The sequence below is a fragment of the Callorhinchus milii genome, unplaced genomic scaffold (assembly GCF_018977255.1).
Source record: "Callorhinchus milii isolate IMCB2004 unplaced genomic scaffold, IMCB_Cmil_1.0 Scaffold4, whole genome shotgun sequence".
Lineage (NCBI taxonomy): Eukaryota > Metazoa > Chordata > Chondrichthyes > Chimaeriformes > Callorhinchidae > Callorhinchus > Callorhinchus milii.
The window spans coordinates 58,174,029-58,192,528 of record NW_024704745.1 but is presented as its reverse complement, the minus strand read 5'-3'; the positions used below and the strand labels follow the sequence as shown (position 1 = coordinate 58,192,528).

Genomic DNA, 18,500 nt, shown 5'->3' with positions numbered 1-18,500 from the left:
TCTTGCTTGCAGTTTCTGATTCTGGAGACACCTTCGGCATACTTTCATGGTCTCTGTCCAGTCTTTTTCACCCTCTAAATTTTAGCTAATACTTATTTATGGTTTAGTACTTATGCTTTTACACTCTGGGTGAAGATTGGGATATGTGATGTGCTAATTAACACCTATGGTGCTAATGAACACATGCAGTGAATTTAACAACCTTATGGTATTTAAAACATTGACTGGTCCCTGGATTTGTTGTTGAGCTAATAGGTTGTCTCTCAATTTTCTGTCTCGTTTTCTGTCTTGTGGATTGTGTCATTGAACTGCTAGTTAGCAGCTAACTGTTTTAATTAAGTAAAGCCAACATCCTACCACCAGCAGTCCTCACCCTCCATATTTCTGGATAATCTTGATATTGATATTGAAAAACATGCAAAATCTGACCATGTGTCTCATTCTCAGTTTACAAAATGTATACACGTTCGGGAAATTTAATACACATCGTAGAAAAATGGAATACAAAAAATAAATAATTTATTAATTAGGTGACACAGGACATGAGCTCATGAGTCATACATCTGATACCACTCATCAATGTATTTCTATTAAATAAGGAATAATCTGCAGAAGTACATAGAAATAGTAGGTAAACTGGATAGAATGATTACTCTCTCAAAGAGCCAGCACAATAAACAAAAGGCTAAATGGCCTCCTTTGCTATAAGGTGCTATTTCAAATATAAAGATTATTATATTATTATATAGAAAACATTTATTGTGCTATTTAACACAAGGACCACCCAAAATATTACTTAGTCTGAGCCTGTAAGACTATTTGTCTTAAAAATGTAAGATGTGCAGAATTATGGAAAATCCTTAAATTCATCCTTAATCTGATGGTCAGTTTTTTTCAGAACTGTGGAAACACAGCTTTCAATTTAAAAGTGATTTTTAAGGAATTCCACACTCCTGCATTACTTGTAAGACAAAGTGGTCTTAAAGATGGAATTTCGGGCCAAACATACCTTCAACGAATACTGAAAATTTTGCCACCAAAGTACAAAGTATCAAAGAGAGAAAGTAAATGGGATTATATGGTGTCTTAAAATGTTTGACAGTAAAACAGATGCTATCTACAGTAAAGATATACTATTTTGCCTGTCAATCTATTTTGAGGATGTTGGGAAGTCTGACTGTGAATGTAACAGGATGAACACAAAGTGTACAATGACATTCAGTGTGCCTTAGTGGCCTTGTGTTTAAGCCTAGTGTGAAACACTTAGAGAACAGGCAGAGGCAGATGTGCTGTGCTGTGCAACCAGCTTTCTTAGAGAAAAATCATTTGAAAGTCTAAAAGAAAATTATGTATCTTAGAAAACACTGTCACAGATTATTACTCAGGCATCTGAATGAATTAATGATCCCTGTTTTGTCACTTGAAGATTTGTGATCAGTTTTCAAACCTTGCTGTGGTTCCTGTGTAAATGGAGGAGTTGTCCACCATTCTGCTTTTTATGATCTAAGATCCTGAGGCCTCAAATGTCTCACAATGTTTGTTTTAGAGCAGTGTGGTTTGACAGCAAGTTAGAAAGAGAGGGGAGATGATCGAAGACACGGCAAAGAGGAAAGTCTTAAGGTATGATTTAAAGATGGGCAAGAGGTGGCAAGATGCAAGGATTGAGGCAGGAAGTTCTAGAGATTTGGGGCAATGTGACTGAAAGTATTATAAGACCATTATGACCATTAAGATCATAAAATCATTTGCCCACAAATATACAGTAACTTCACATTATATCCTATAAAGCACTTTGGGACAATGATATGATGAGGTACTAAATTAAATACAAGGAATATAATATTATTATATTACTGTATCTTAAAAATTAAAAATGTTGGACAATTCGAAATTCTGTCTTAATCCTTTTAAAGAATTGTGGCCAACAAACCAGTTTCCAAATTCAGTCTAAATTACTTGGAATTTAAGATTTTCAAAAATATTGCACAATCTTTACATTCTAACATAATGGTTTTAAGGGTAGAAGAGCTATGGAGAAAAAAAAGGAATTTCAAACCCATAAGCTGTGCACAATTAATTGGCTGCCACATTTCACCCACAAAATATAGTCAATTCAGTTTACAGTATATTCTGTGAAATGCTTTGAGACGTCTAGAAGACGTGATAAGGCACGATATCAAATGCAAGGAGTATTATTATAAAATTAAAGAAAGAAATTAGCTTCTTGGAATAGTTAATTTCAGTGTTAAATTAATTAACATTAAAGGCCATTTTTCCAATCAACCTCAGTTGTACTAAATTTTTTGAATAACAACTTCAATCATTTCAGAATTCTGAGTAATAAGATTCACATCTCCCCTGGTCAGTAAATGTACTAACTTTGGTATATATTTTCTAAATGGGGTTTCAGCATCATACAGAAACTCTAGCAAAATGGGTAACATTAAACATTCTTCCTTTCCCCCCACTTCCATTTGCACAACGGTTTATAAGTAAGTAGGAACCCAGTTGTTAGTCGATTGGCAGATCACTTTTCTGGGGGTAATAATCCCTTCAAAATAATAATAATTTGGTCACTCAATCCACGATTGTTTGTGGGACACTGCTGTGCACAATTGGCTGCCACTTTTCAGCCACAAAATATACAGTCAATTCACTTTGCAGTATATTCTGTGAAGTGCTTTGAGACGTCTCAAAAACAGGATAATGCGCTATATCAAATGTAAGGATTATTATTAATTTATTATTTTCTTCTCAAGGACATCTAAGAATAAGCACTAAATAGAGACCTGATCCATTGGAACTTCCTGAGTCAGATACAATGTGATTGTTTATAACTCTTCATTTATACATTGTGTTGCAGCCTCTTCTCTAACAAATGTATCACATCACTGTGAACTCCAATAGCTCCCAGCTTTGTTTTTTGTCTGTTGTTTTCCCTTAGGTTAAGATTGAGGCTAAGGAGTTTTGGTAGGAAATGTTCAATGTACAATTGCCTCTGTACCTTCATGTACTAATGGCTCATGTTGAGAAAATATCAACGAAATATTGAGTTTTCACTCACTGTCATTGTAACTTCTTAAGTTCTTCGAGAAATTACAAGTTAGCTCAGTAATATTTAAAAGTGGAATAGACTTGTATGCATTCCCATGTATTATCCCCTTTTTTTTAAGCTATAGTATAACATCGCAAGTGTATAAATAAAATCAGAATATTTGTATAATGTGCCAACACTCAAGAAAAAACAATTAAGTATTATATTTAAAAAAGGATATATGGCTTAGCAAGTTACTTCATCAAATAGCATATATCAGCAGTTGCTCCACATTAATTAGGCTGTCAAATTTGATTTCCGTTTCTTGCCTACCTTTTATCCCTCAGGCTGTTAAATATTTTCTCTTTTACCCACACCTCTCACAACTTACCTGTTTGCTTTCAAAGAGCAGCTCTTTCATGGCGAACCTTTCCACTGTATTTTGGAAAGTTGTGGTAAAGGGTTGTGGGTAAGTTACCATAAAAATATTAATAATAATAATAATAAAAATCATTGCATTTGATATAGCACCTTATCACACTGTTGTGATGTTCCAAAGCGCTTCACAGAATTTACTGTAAAGTGCTTAGACTGTATTTTGTGGGCGAATCGCGGCAGACAATTGTTCATAGCAGTGTCCCACAAACAGTCATAATAATAATAATAATAATAATCCTTGCATTTGATATAGCGCTTTTCACGTCGGGAGGACGTCCCAAAGCGCTTCACAGAACACACTGTAAAGTGAATTGACTGTATATTTGTGGGCGAACGCGGCAGCCAATTGCGCACAGCAATGTCCCACAAACAGTCATGGATTGAAAATGACCAATTTATTATTGGTTTTTTTTTGGTTTTGGAGGGATTATTATCAGGCGTGTGGAGTAAGGAAACTTGCCCAAGGTTTCGCCCTGCCTGGAATTGAACTCAGGTCTCTAGCTTGCAAAGCGAGTGCTCAACCACTGAGCTACAGGACTCATGGATTGAGTCACTAAATTGAACCCTCATCCTCTCGCCTGTGAGGTGAGAAATATCGCATTATAAATCTTAAGACTATCTGCTGAGTGCATGCAGTAACTGGGAGTGTTTAATTGTGGAAAGTGCCATTGTGTCAAAGAGATCTCAGCTGTCTGGTCAGGTGGGCGTTAAAGATCCCATAACACTATTCAAAAAGAGAAAGGAGTTTCTCCCAGTGTCCTGGCCAACAATTCGCCAGATAAAATTGTTCATTCATTTCATGGCTATTTGTGAGACATTGCTGTGTGAAAATTGGTTGCGGCATTTGCCTACAAACATACAGTCACTGCACTTTACAGAAATTCCCTGTGTAGGGAATATTTTGATGTTAGAAGCACTATATCAAATACAAGGATTATTATTATTATATTAAGATTAGTACTTTGAATAAAGAAGCAACATCAATCTAAACAGCTAGGAACTATTGCCTCATCAGTTACAGTTATCATTGATTATATCCGGATAAATCATATTCATGAGTAGTTTAATTGTGCAGGAAAATTCAAATCATGGACCAGGATTTATAGTTAGTGGAATAATTAAGTTACAAGCTGTATTCAATATTTGTAATTATAAAACAGCAGCTGTTGTTTTGCAGTGTTTATAGGTATATATTGAAAACCAAATACTCTTAACAAAACTGTTGAGAAAAATAGGGGAAATTTTTTGCTTTTTGCCATTAGCCTTATTCTTCAAAAGTCGCAGGAAATGTGGACAAAGCACTGAAAATTCTGTAACTGTCAATCCCTAACTCCCTTCTCACAAAAAGTGGGTCCCCCTTTCCATTTCATTCCCTCCGTTCCACCAACTCAGGGCTGCTTCACTTTCCCACTCCGACTGCTCCAACATCGATGGGCGAGTTTTCAACAACTTTGTCCCCATTCTCTAGAATTCCCTGCCAAATTCCCTTTGCCTAGCTCCCTCCCTCTCTGCTTTCAAAACCCACCTGCTCTGTCAACCATCAACCACCTATCTCCCCCACCCCCCATCTCCCAGTCTATTTTGGTTTCCATTCCATCTTTTTTAAAGTGGGATATTCTCCATTGTGAAAAGCGCTATATATGTGCAAGTCGTTGTTGTTATTCTAAACATGAAGACGTAAAATGTAAATCGGGCCATCTGACACAGAGAAGTGAAACAGCAATTAAATAGCTGCAACAAATAGCCAATATTCCACTCCATCAGCTCCTGCTTTTAATAGCCTGGGGGCATGGCATTATTGATGGTGCTATTTAGCACCTCACTTTTATTGAAGCCCTGAGAAGGTTTGGAGATTGCACTGTGGAAAGAGTACAATCCACACTAATACTGTGGCAGCAGCATCCTGTGGAGGCTTTGTTCTGGAGGAGAAAAAGTGAGAGAGGCCAGAGAGAGGAAACTGCACATCAGGATAACCCCTGGGGCCGGTTATTACTCCAGGCAAGAGGTGTATAGGATGTGTCTGAGCTACAAGGAACCTGAGGCGCTTAATGCTCTCCCAAGAGGCTAATGACAGTCTATGCCAAAGTGAATTGTAGTGACACTCTGCACTCAGAACCTCATTCCTATTATCAGCGCAACTGAATGCAGTCTGGAATATTTGTGCCTTGGGATCATTCCAGGCTTGCACAGGAGGCATTTGTAATTTCAGCCACAATGCAATAATCTGTAGTATCCAGAAGGTGATGAATATCCTGCACAGGAGAGCTGCAAATTCACTTTAGTATCATACTCTATATAGTAATATGTAGTGAAGCCAACAACTCTCCGCTATGGCAGTATTCACCCATGTATTTCTCGTCCTGCCATCCTGTATGCACAAAACAAATTTATAATCTCTGATCCATCAGTCTGTGAAGCTGGATACGTACTTGCACCTGTGAACCACAAATACTATACCAGCACACATATATCCATTTTACAGGAAAGAATCAGAGTCTTGTAGCTCAGTGGTTAGAGCACTCGCCTCTCAAGTGAGAGACCTGGGTTCAATTCCCAGCAGGACGAAACTTTGGGCAAGTTTCCTTACTCCACACAGCTAATAATAATCCCTCAAAAAAAACAATAATCAATTGGTCACTTCAATCCACGACTGTTTGTGGGACACTGCTGTGTGCAATTGGCTGCCACATTTCGCCCACAAGTATACAGTCAATTCACTTTCCAGTCTATTCTGTGAAGCGCTTTGAGACGTCGAGAAGACGTGAAAAGCGCTATATCAAACGCAAGGATTATTATTATTAATATGGGATTAGAATAGACGTCTCATTTGGAGAGAACATTAAAGTAGACTTGATGGGCTGAATGTATGACCTGTGATTATGCTGTAGCAATGTATGATTCTACATGTTGAGTATCAGGCCTTACACGTTTACTCAAAATAACTTTAGCTCTTACTACTTTTTTGGAGGCCAGATATGCCCCTTTTAGTTTCTAAACCTTCACCCATGGAACAAATAGTACTTACAATAGCTCATTGAGAGAACTGTCTGGGAAGGTTCCCACAGCTTGTCCTGCTAGGAGCTCTCTACCTTGCTTTGACTTGCAGAGTTAACAGGAACTGAGTGACAGGAACTGAGTGAGAAGAATTCTTGCTCCCAGTAACTGGTCAACCTCTCCACATCCTATCAATAAGCCACGGTGACTGATCAGTCATCAGCAGTGCCCTGGAATACTTTGGATCTGCCTGGCTTAGGAACCGGACTACCGAGACCAAAATCAACTCACCTTCTGTGGGCTTTCTTGATTTTATGATATCTAACATTATGAGTTTGAAGTAAACCCTTCCCCAATTCCAGAGATAAGACAGCTCTCAATTAACATGTGAAGAACGTTTATTCCTGCTCCCATCTCATTGACAATATTTTTTATGGTACATCATTTATGTGATCTAGGTATGGATTGTGCATTTTGATATCAGTGCATGATTCAAGCATGTAACCTCACGCCACCCTACCTGCAAACCCATCTGTCTTCACACTGAGCTATTAATGCCAGAATTATCTCCACTATGATATGTTATGTCAGGATAAATCACCACTTCTTCATTGTCTTCACATTAGCTACCAAATGCTGACATTTATTATGTTCTGGCCTTTGCCATTTATGTTTCAAAAAGTATTAAGTCCTGATCAAATCTGCAGATATTGGAAAAATTACATATCTGACAGTGGAAATTTATTTCCAGCTGTTGCAGTGATGGAAAAATAGATCTCCAACTGTTTATATGCCAACCTGTTTACAATCTTACACCTCATTATTCTTCCAGGCAATCACTATTCCTAAACTACCTACAGTGGTACCTCCTGCATGTGTTTTAACTGAACCCTTCGTAATTCTGGCACCTGCTGTTTCACCAACCATAAATTGTCTTCTCATAGATCTGTGGCGCATCTGGTGATATTTTGTTATTTACTTGATCTCACAAGAAAATCCTCCTCCACATTAACCCCTTGCAGGGCTGAGTATGAAATTCCATATAAACCCAATCTGAAATCAAAAGCCATTTCCAGCATCTGGTTGAATTGGAAATAATGGAAGAAATATAGATGGCTTATCGCAAATGAATGCTCATTTTCTTAACATCATGACATCATAATGTTTTCTGCTCTGTATTCCATTAACTCATCCATGATTTATGCGTCCAGCTATCACTACGCCATCTCCCTTTTCTCTAAGTCTTAAAGATTGTGCTTGCTTTTTTCAATTCTTTTTGCTTCAGTTTGGTGCTCATAGCACAGAACTGTGGTCAAGTCACAATGAATGACCATCTGTAAGGCTCCTCTGTTCCTCGTTCGATATCGCAGCATTCGATACGGTCGACCACGCTATCCTACTCCACCGCTTGTCCTCCCACCTCAACCTTCAAGGCACTGTCCTTGAATGGTTTAGCTCTTACCTTTCCACCGTCTTCACTTCGTCTCAACGAATGGCTTCTCCTCCACCCCCGTACTGTCTCATGTGGTGTCCCTCAGGGCTCTGTCCTCGGTCCCCTCCTCTTCACCCTCTATATGCTCCCCCTTGGTGACATCATCCGCAAACATGGGGTTAACTTCCACATGTATGCGGATGACACCCAACTCTACCTTTCCTCCTCTACTCTCAACTCCACGACCACCGATGTCCTGACAGTCTGCCTGTCCGACATCGAGTCCTGGACGAGAGACAACTTTCTTCAGCTCAACGTGCGAAAAACCGAGGCCCTCCTGATTGGCTCACGTCAGCGCCTCCGCACCTCAGGCGCTGACAGCATCAGCATCCAAGGCTGCACTCTCCACCTCTCAAAGCCAGTCAGGAACCTCGGCGTTTTGTTCGACCCTGAGCTGTCCTTTCTCCCTCACATCCGCACCACAACTGGCACCGCCTTCCATCACCTCCGGAATATCGCCAGACTACGGCATTACCTCACCCCTCACGCCGCTGAAACCCTGGTTCACGCCTTTGTCACCTCAAGGCTGGACTATGGGAACTCTCTCCTCGCCGGCCTTCCCGCCACCTCCCTCCACAAGCTGCAGGTCATTCAGAACTCTGCAGCTCGTGTACTGTCCCGCACCAGGCTTCGGGACCACATCACTCCCACCCTCGCTCGCCTCCACTGGCTCCCCATCCCCCAGAGGATTGATTTCAAGATCCTCATCCTCACCTACAAGGCCATTCATGGCCTTGCTCCCTCCTACCTCTCCAACCTACTATCCCCTACCTACCTGCCCGTACCCTCCGTTCCTCTGGCTCCGGTCTGCTCCACGTCCCCGCCCCAACCGCCCTACCATCGGTGGTCGGGCCTTCAGCCTCTCAGCCCCCAGGCTCTGGAACTCCAATTGCTTGAATATGGTGAAACTGGACTGGGTAAAAATGACTACACAAATAATTAAAACAACAACAAATTACATTTGTATAGTGTCCCCAGATTTATTACTTGGAGAAAGAGCAATTAATCTATCTTCTATCTATCCTCTATACTAATAAACCGACAATGTCTGTCTGCGCTTCAAGAAGGAGCTCAATAACCGATTGACGTAGAAACATGATTTATGTGTCATCGGAAAGGCCTTGCATCGGGAATGACATGGGCATTTGTTTTCAGGTATCTCCTATCATTCATGAATTATTTTCAGTTTTGCGTATTTCACTGCAATTGGTGACCGCTGAGTCAAAGTATCACTGTGGCATCATGCGTCACAGAGCACCTACGTAGGTACGCACACACTACAGTTACACCTGACCATGGCGCTGTGGCATCCTACGTCACAGAGGATACACATAGCCAAGCGGCGGGAACAAAAAAAGAACACAGACGAAGCTAAGTTGCGGCAACAACAACAAAAGTACATTTTTAAAGCGCCAAATCTTCCCAAAAGAAGTCCTCCCACAGGAGTCCTCCCAGGTGAGTATAGAATCATGGAAACATACAGCACAGAAGGAAGACATTCGGTCCATCGTGTCTGTGCCCGCTCTTTTAAAAGAGCTATCCAAATCAATCCGACTCCCCTGTGCTCTCCCCATAGCCCTGCCAACTTGTATGCATGCATGCATGCATGTATGTATGTATGCATCTATGTACAGATTAGAAATTAATCCTGCCATTGTGAAATGTGTATTTTTTTCAACATAGGCCAATGTATAATCATCTTTACTGATGAATTCTGTTCTGTAGAGTTTATGCAAAGTAAAAGTTCCATTTTTGTTTGCAATTTTCATTGAAAAGTGTTAAACTCTATGGGAAAAAATTTCACTTGGGTCATGAGTAGACTTGCATTACTTTTTTTTAGCATTTTTGGGCATATAGAATTTAGCAAATTCTTATATTTAATCTTAATTTTGATTTCGGTTTGGGGCAGTTCTTAATTGTCAATTCAATTGTCAGTGAATAAAAATACTGTAATAATCCTTGCATTCGATATAGCACCTTATGTCGTCAAAAGGTCTAAAGCACATCGCAGCGTGCATTAAAAAGTATAGTGATTCGTGTACTTGGATGTTTGTGGGACATTGTTGTGCACAAATTGGTTGCCGAGTTCAAATACACATTCCCTTCACTTTACAGTATATCTTGCGAAGCACTTTGAGACATCTTCCTGCCATGAAAATTGCTGTAAATTTAAGGATTAATATTAATTAGACAAACAAACACAACAACAACAAAATTGCATTTGTATAGCGCCTTTCATGTTGGGAGGATGTCCCAAGGTGCGGGATAGACAGAGTTACGGACCTGAGCTGGGGGTCGGGGTCGGGGATGGTGAAGGGCAGGCAGGGAAGCAGGGAAATCGAAAACATGGTCGAAAAGGAGGGTCTTGAGATGGGTCTTGAAGGTAGCAAGGGAGGGGGCGAGGCAGAGGGACTGCAGGATGGAGTTCCAGAGAATGGGGGCAGTGTGGCAGAAGGCCTGCCTGCCAATAGTGGGGCGAACGAAGCAGGCGATGTGAAGCAGGCCGGAGCCCGCTGAGCGTAGGGAGTGAGCAGGATGGTAGGGGGTTAGGGGATCGCAGAGGTAGGGGGGAGAAAAACCATGGAGGGTTTTGAAGGTGAGGACCAGGATCTTGAACTGTATCCTCTGTGTGATGGGAACCCAGTGGAGTCGGGCGAGGATGGGGGTGATCGGGTCGTGGAGCATAGTGCAGGAGAGGACACGGGCTGCAGAGCTCTGGATGATCTGCAGCCTATGGCGGGAGGAGTTGGAGTGACTTAAAGTTTAAATGACTTGGTTTCCCTTTTCCCAGTGAAACACATTTCCCTGGGAAAAGGGAAACAAAGTCACTTAAACTTTAAAATGCATTTAAGTAAAGTACTAGATATGCAAGAACTGAATATTAGGTTTTTTGTCAATAATTAGTTCTATTCCAAAGTGATTTCCATTGATCTTTTATACAAAATGTAAGTAACAGCCCTCCCTTCCCTGGAGAATGTAACACCCTTGTTGAAGAAGTCTTTGTCTTTACCTGGACGTATACTTAAACCATATTGACATTTTATTTTGCTGACCTTTGATCAATTTTTTTTACACTCAGGAGACCTTTTTAAAATCAATTAATTTACTTGTAAAATGTTTTACGAGAAAACTGAACGTTTTAAATAATTCCTGCATATAATTTAATTTTCAAGTATACTTGATGACTGTAGTTTGCTTGCAAAGGCAAAAGTTGAAGTCAGAGGTTACCTCATAGCTTGTGCAGACGCTTTCTCTGTAATGGATATGTAATAGGGATCATTGATATTGACAGGATAGGCTAGCAAGATAAATAGCTGTCCGTGCAACCCTAATACTGACACAATTTAGAGTGAAAGCTCATGCTCTTCCATAAATAGAGTAATTAAATAAAGTTTTAATAGAAATCAGGCAATCTGTCTTTCACACTGCTAAGTGTTTTCCTAGATTTACATTAACATATGTAACACCTAAAGGTTTTCAAAGAGTTTGAAGCCTTTGTGTTGCAACATCGACAAAGAATAGCAAACATACTCTATTGACTGGCCAAGCAATGTATCTAAACATTTGTCCTCTCTGTAGATCATTTTTCTGATCCATCACCCAATTTTGACTCCAAGGTAATTGGAGAAAAGCTGAACATAATGCCTATGAGTGAAATTCATTTAGCAAGAGAATTACTTTTGTTTCTAACCATTTGCCAATTTACGTAGAAGAGGTGTGAATGAGAATCATACATGAACTGATAAACTCTAATGAAGTTAAATAGACTATGAGCTGTCTCTTCTATCCCCTTCCCTCCCTCCTCTCCCCCACAAACACACCCTGCACATCGCACAAGAAAATACTCCCAATTTTGACTTTAGGGTAAATCTAATAAAATAAAAATCAATGAATTTCCATTATTTTGCCTTTAAGATGCTCCAGTTACCTTGCTGGACAGTCAATCAAAATAACATATGCTCAATGATATTGAATAGTATATTCAACTTTATTATAACAAACTGTTTGAATGGAGTCACGATATAAAAAATAAGAAGAGTACAAACATACAGTGCTGTTATTTTTCTCCAACTGGAGACTGTAGTGCAGGATTGTCATGCCCAAAACAACAAATCTTTTTCGAGTTTTATTTTTTACTGCCATTTTTTGCTATCTAATTCTTCCTCATCTTTTCTAAATAAATATTACAAAAAGTATATCAGCAGTATTTCATTATGCATCTTAGTCAATCCCTTTCAGAAGACAATGATTTTAACTTCATGACTAATTGCAGCTCCCAGGCATTGCAATTGTATGGTCTACCATATACAAAGTCAAAATAATGTTTTGGAGTAATAACCAATGTATTGTGCCTATTGTCACTGTAAGAGCAGATTTTTTTTCTTCAAATGTCAGTGCTTGCTGGAGAGATATAACATAAAATGTTTTAATCTTATGTTATTTTCATTAAAAAAATTTACATGACAGATTTTGATTAATAACCAATTGTGCTACTCTTGACTCAAATACATAAAGTTCTAGGTTCAAGCCCCAATGGTACGATTTTGAGCTCAGAGTCCAGGCTGACATTTTCAGATGTGCCTTCCTTCGGATGAGATGTTAAACCGAGCCCCAGCTCCCGTGGCACTATTCAAAAAGGGGAGTTATTAGCATTCACTTCATAACTATTTATGGGACATTGCTGTGTGCAAATTGACTGCCGTGTTTGCCTACAAATACAATCACTACACTTTAGCTAAATCCTGTGAAATGCTTTGAGATGTTTCATCGACGTGATAAAGCACTATATTAAATGTGAGGAATATTATTATGATTTATGTTGCATACTTCTAAACAGGCAGTTCTTGATTACTAATGAACATGCATATACATGTATTCACCTTGAACTAGTAAAGAATATCTTATGTGGCAGTCTTGTTACCAATAGCTGTTTGCGATGTTTAATATAACTGTACAGAACAAAAAGAATAATTTTCAAAAGGCTTGTGTTGTTGCAAATATAACTGCAACATAGTTTAGTGCTTAATTTGATTCATTTGAATGCCTTGTACAAAATAACAACTGACAAACATTTTCTGCCACATCAAAGCCATTTGTTGTTAGCTTTGTTTAATTTCCATTCCATGTGGCATTTTCAGAATATTCTGCTGCAAATTACAGACGTGTGATCAAATAACTTTAGGACTGCTTTGCTCTTTCCTGAAACAATCACAAACAATGTAGGAAGGCTACTCAATGAGTCAGTGATGAGAATGTCTACATTTGAAATAATCACAAAAAGAATGAAAGGGGGGGTTAGGAATCATTTCTTTACACAGAAGGTGGAATGTGGAATTCCCTAACATAGACTATATATTGTATTTCTTTAAATTGGAATTAGATAGATGGTTTGAACAGGGTATCAAAGGGTATGAGGATGTGAGTAGGTGAATGGGATTAGATCAGCTCATGCAGAGAAAAAGACCAACGCATTTCTGTGCTGTAACGTCCTATAAATCTATCATTCTGAAAGGGAGAACTGTGAAAGCCTGGTATATTTAGGGATATACATTCTCAGCCTGAAGTCATTCTTTTTGGAAAACTAAAAGGTGTAGAGTTTCACAAACGTTTTGAATTTAAGATAAGGTTCTGTTGTGTAGGCTATTTTCTAATGAATCCCTTATCTTTATTCCAAGAATTTGAAGGTTGACATCCTGGAAAGCATAGTGAAAGCAATGCTATCATTATCAAAACAAGAATTACAAATGACAATCTGCACCCATTAAAGAAAATTAGAGGATACTTCAGGAGGGTATGGGGGAGTGAGTAATTGAGTGAGATTAAATTGGGATATTTAATGTTATGGAGTTTAGTACCAAGTGTGTGATAGATACATTAGCTACTAATAAAACAATAGAGGAAGAAGATTTTTGCAAACTTTCTTTGTCTTTATGGCTAAATTGAATCATGGTGGGTAAGATAAATAAACTCAAAGAGTCATTCCAGTCAGTTTTAATTGTTCGTGTTGCTTCCAACAGATGTGGGGTCTAAATCAATCCTCACCTAACTGAACAAATGGCTTGACAAAAAAATACAATGGACAGAAAATATTCTTCCATCGATTTGCATGGTGTCATGTGAGAAGGATGAACATCTGCCCATGCATGTATAATATCAAATGCTAATGAAAAGAGGAACATTGAAAAATGAATTTAATTACGCAGGACAAATCAAACACAAAAAATGTAGTTAACTGCTAAATTTAGAGTAATTTCAGCCTGTAGTTTCAAAGACATGCTTTTGTTATTTACTTACTGGTGCATGAAGAAATAAATGATACTCCATTGGTTATAGTGTTTATTCTAAAGCTTAATCAAATATTGTTAGTAGAGAAAATGCAAAGTACATAAAGGATAATGAAATCTAAATGTGGTTGCTGAAATACAGGTCAGTTTAAGCAAGATAGCATAAATCACAAATACTGATGTGTAAACTTTGATTCCTAAAGACAATTAAATAAATTGAATGATCTATCTTGGATAAAACATGAAATGATAGATATTGCAAACCAAAGGCAATATTAATACTGCTAATAATAATAATCCTTGCATTTGAAATCTTCAAGACATCACAAAGTGCTTCACAGGATTTACTCTGGAGTGGAATTACTGTGTACTTGTAGGTGAACGTGGCAGTCAATTAGCCCAGTGTTCAATCACTCTGTCCTTGATGAGGGATTCCAGTATTTTCCCTACAACTGACGTTAAACTGACAGGTCTGTAGTTTCCTGGTTTCTCCCTCCCTCCTTCCTTACATAAAAGGGTGGCATTCGCAATTTTCCAATCTAAGGGCACAAGTCCCAAATCTAGTGGGCTTTGGAAAAATATAACAAATGCATCTGCAATTTCCTCTCCTATTTCCTTTAACACCCTGAGGTGGAAACTATCAGGACCTGGAGATTTGTCTATCTTGAATCTCATTATTTTCTCCATTACTATTTTTTTATTTATATTTATTTTATTAAGCGTTTCTCTTTGATTTATTTTAAAGTTCCCCTGTATGGCTGGCATTTTGTCCTCATCAAATGGTAGCAAAGTATTTATTTAACAAGTCAACCATTTCCTTATTTTCTGTTATAGTCTCACCTACATCTGTCTTTAACAGATCCACATTCCCCTTGACCGTTCTCTTTCTTTTATTATATTTATAAAAGCTTTTACTATTGGTTTTAATATCCCTTGCACATTTTTTTTCTTATTCCTTTTTGCTCCTCATTACTTTCTTTGTATCTCTTTGTTGTCCTTTGTAGTTCTCTCAGTCCTCTGCATTCCCACTTTTTCTAGCATTTGAGTAAGCCTTTTCTTTTAGCTTGATACAGTCTCTAACCTCTTTTGTGCTATACAATGTAATCTTGTTGTTGTTGTTTTATCCACCATGGTTGCTCAACTATACAATTGGAGATTTTGCATTTTAGGGGTATGTACTTGTTCTTATTGTATCAAACACTTTTTGAATACTTCCTATTGTTCATCTGCAGGTTTACCCACTAACAATTCAGCCCAGTTTACTGTGGTCAATATATTTCTCATCCCATCAAAGTTTGCCTTACTTAAATTTAAAACCTTGGGCAAGTTTCCTTTCTCCACACGCCTAATAATAATCCCTCCAAAAAAAAAACAATAATTAAATTGGTCATTTTCAATCTACGACTGTTTGTGGGATATTGCTGTGCGCAATTGGCTGCCGCGTTCGCCCACAAATATACAGTCAATTCACTTTACAGTGTGTTCTGTGAAGCGCTTTGGGACGTCCTCCCGACGTGAAAAGCGCTATATCAAATGCAAGGATTATTACTATTATTATTATTATTATAAAACCTTGGTTTGGGACTCTCCCTTCTCCCTTTCAAATCTAACGTCAAATTCATTCATATTATGATCACTATTTGCAAGATGTTCCCTTACTGTCAGATTGATAACTAGTTCTGGCTCATTACTCATCACCAAATCCAGTATGGCTTGTTCCCTTGTTGCTCTAAAACATATTGTTCCAAAAAACTGTCCTGAATACATTCTAGAAATGTATTGCTTTTACTACCTGAGGTGTCCTGCTTCTCCCAGTCTATGTGAAAATTAAAATATCCCATTATAACCACATTGCTTTTCCTACATGCTTCCCTGATCTCCGTATTTATACATTTCCCCACTACATCACAACTCTCTGGAGATCTTTGGACTGCTCCCAACAGAGTCTTACCTCCTTTGCTGTTCCTTAATTCTACCCACAGTGTTTCCACTGCGTGATTGCCCTTACTAAAATCTTTCCTTTCCACTGCTGTAATCGTGTCTTTTATCAATATTGCTACTCCTCCTCCTTTCCCCAAAACCCTGTCTTTTTTAAAGATCTTATAGCTTGGAATATTTAGCTACCAGCCCTGCCCAGCTTGTAACCAGGTCTCTGTATTGGCTAGTACATTATACCCTGAATTTGTGCTTCCAATTCACTTGTTTTATTTCTTGTGTAATATGCATTTGTACACATAACTCTTATTTGAGTAACTGTCCCCAACATGCCGCTGAAACTCTTGTTCATGCCTTCATCACCTCCAGGCACGACTATGCAAAGCTCTGCTTGTCGGCCTTCCAACTCCTCCCTCCACAGGCTGCAGATAATCCAGAACTCTGCAGCTTGTGTCATCTCCTGCACCAAACTCCGTGGCCCCATCTCCCCCATTCTCGCCCGACTCCACTGGCTCCCTATCCTTCAGAGGATCCAGTTCAAGATCCTGGTCCTCACCTACAAAGCCCTCCATGGCCTCGCCCCACCCTACCTCTGCAACCTCCTAACCCCCTACCAATCCACCTGCTCCCTCTGCTCAGCCGGCTCCGGCTTGCTCCATATCCCACAACCCACCCACACGGCGGGAGACCCTTCAGCCACTCTGCCCCCAACCTCTGGAATTCCATCCCCCAATTAATCTGCCTCGCCCCCTCCGTAGCCTCCTTCAAGTCCCGCCTCAAAACCCTCCTCCTTGACCATGCCATTGGTCACCCCTCTTCCCCTCCCCTCCCTTCTCCCCCCCTGATCCTAGCTCGGGTTTGAAATGCTGTACACTGTCCAGCACCTTGGGACGTCCTCCCGATGTGAAAGGCGCTTTACAAATGTAATCTTGTTGTTGTTGCATATGCTCTGATGATGCTCTTCTTCCACTTTTTGACTTGTTACACCTTTTGTGGTAACTTCCTATTAACTTTTTCTTTCCTGTAATATTTATGCTATCTTTATCACTGTTCATATTCCGACCATTGCTCTCATCCTCTCCTTGCCTTATGTTTTGGTTATTGTTTAAATCCGACCGGGAAGCCACACACCTTCCTGGACTCTCGAGCTCGACTGCAGAAGATACCTCAATCCCCTTAATCATTTCATCCCCTATAACTACAATGTTTCTATTCTGCTCCTCCCCCGCTTGCTTTCGGCTCCTCTCTCAACTTTCTACCCCCTCCTCGCTCCCTTCCTTCCCTCCCCTCACCCTGACCATTTCCCCCTGCTCGGGTCCCGACCCAACTGTCCAGCTCCTTGGGACGTCCTCCCGACGTGAAAGGCGCTCTATAAATGAAATCTTGTTGTTGTTGTTGTTGTTATTGCACTGCCGTCTGGTTTGCATTCAGGTCTTCTTCCCCACAGACAGAATTCTCCCTCATCCAATGTAGCAAGTACCTGTTGGACAGGACCAGTGCCTCCTTCTCTGGTTCTACTAAATAAATGCTACCCTCCTGGCTATCAATCTCACACTCCTCTTCCTGAACCTCTGTATGTGGTGTGGCTATGTTCTGAAATAAACTGTCCAAATATTCCTCCCAGTATATCTTGTGAAGGGCTTTGAGATGTCTCAAGGATGTGATAAGGCGTTATATGAGATGCAAGGATTATTATCATAAAATAATGGGATGCCATGGGATCCTTAATGCCCAGGTGAACAGGTAGACAACTTAACGTCTTATCTGAAGGAACGACACCTCCATAAATTCAGCACTACATTGGAGAATCAGCTTAGACTATGAGCTTGATTCAGTGGTACTTAAGACAGGCTTGTATCACTTTCATCTGTGTGTCAGAGGGTTATGGGTTGAAGATCCCACATCAGAACTTAAGCTGCTAGTCTAGATTGACACTCCTCCGCAGTAAGTAGGCGAACACCGTACTGACAGAGGTTTTCAGATGAGATATTAAATCCAAGAGGTGCTGTCTGCCTGTTTTCAAATGGTTGTTAAAGACCCCATGACACTATTCAATAAGGGAATTTCTTCTGGTGCCTTGGACTCTAAATTAATTGGCCATTCACCTCACAGCTGTTTGTAGGACCACACTGGTGAAAATGGCTTCAAAAATAGTCACTACCCTTGACAGTTAATGCTTTGTAACGTTTTGGTATTATAAAAAAGGCTATAAAACTGCAATTTATTTTATGTAGCTACTGAAGTAGAAAATATTACTGATATGGTATGGATTATTCTTGAAATAATAATAATAATCCTTGCATTTGATATAGCGCCTAATATG

General features: G+C 39.5%; 1 non-coding gene across 1 annotated transcript; it reads left to right on the top strand.

The window, feature by feature from the left end:
* The first annotated feature begins 5,965 nt into the window (after window positions 1–5,965).
* Window positions 5,966–6,037, top strand: trnae-cuc. Its single transcript has one exon. It is a non-coding gene; the product is annotated as a tRNA-Glu (tRNA).
* The last annotated feature ends 12,463 nt before the right edge of the window (window positions 6,038–18,500 follow it).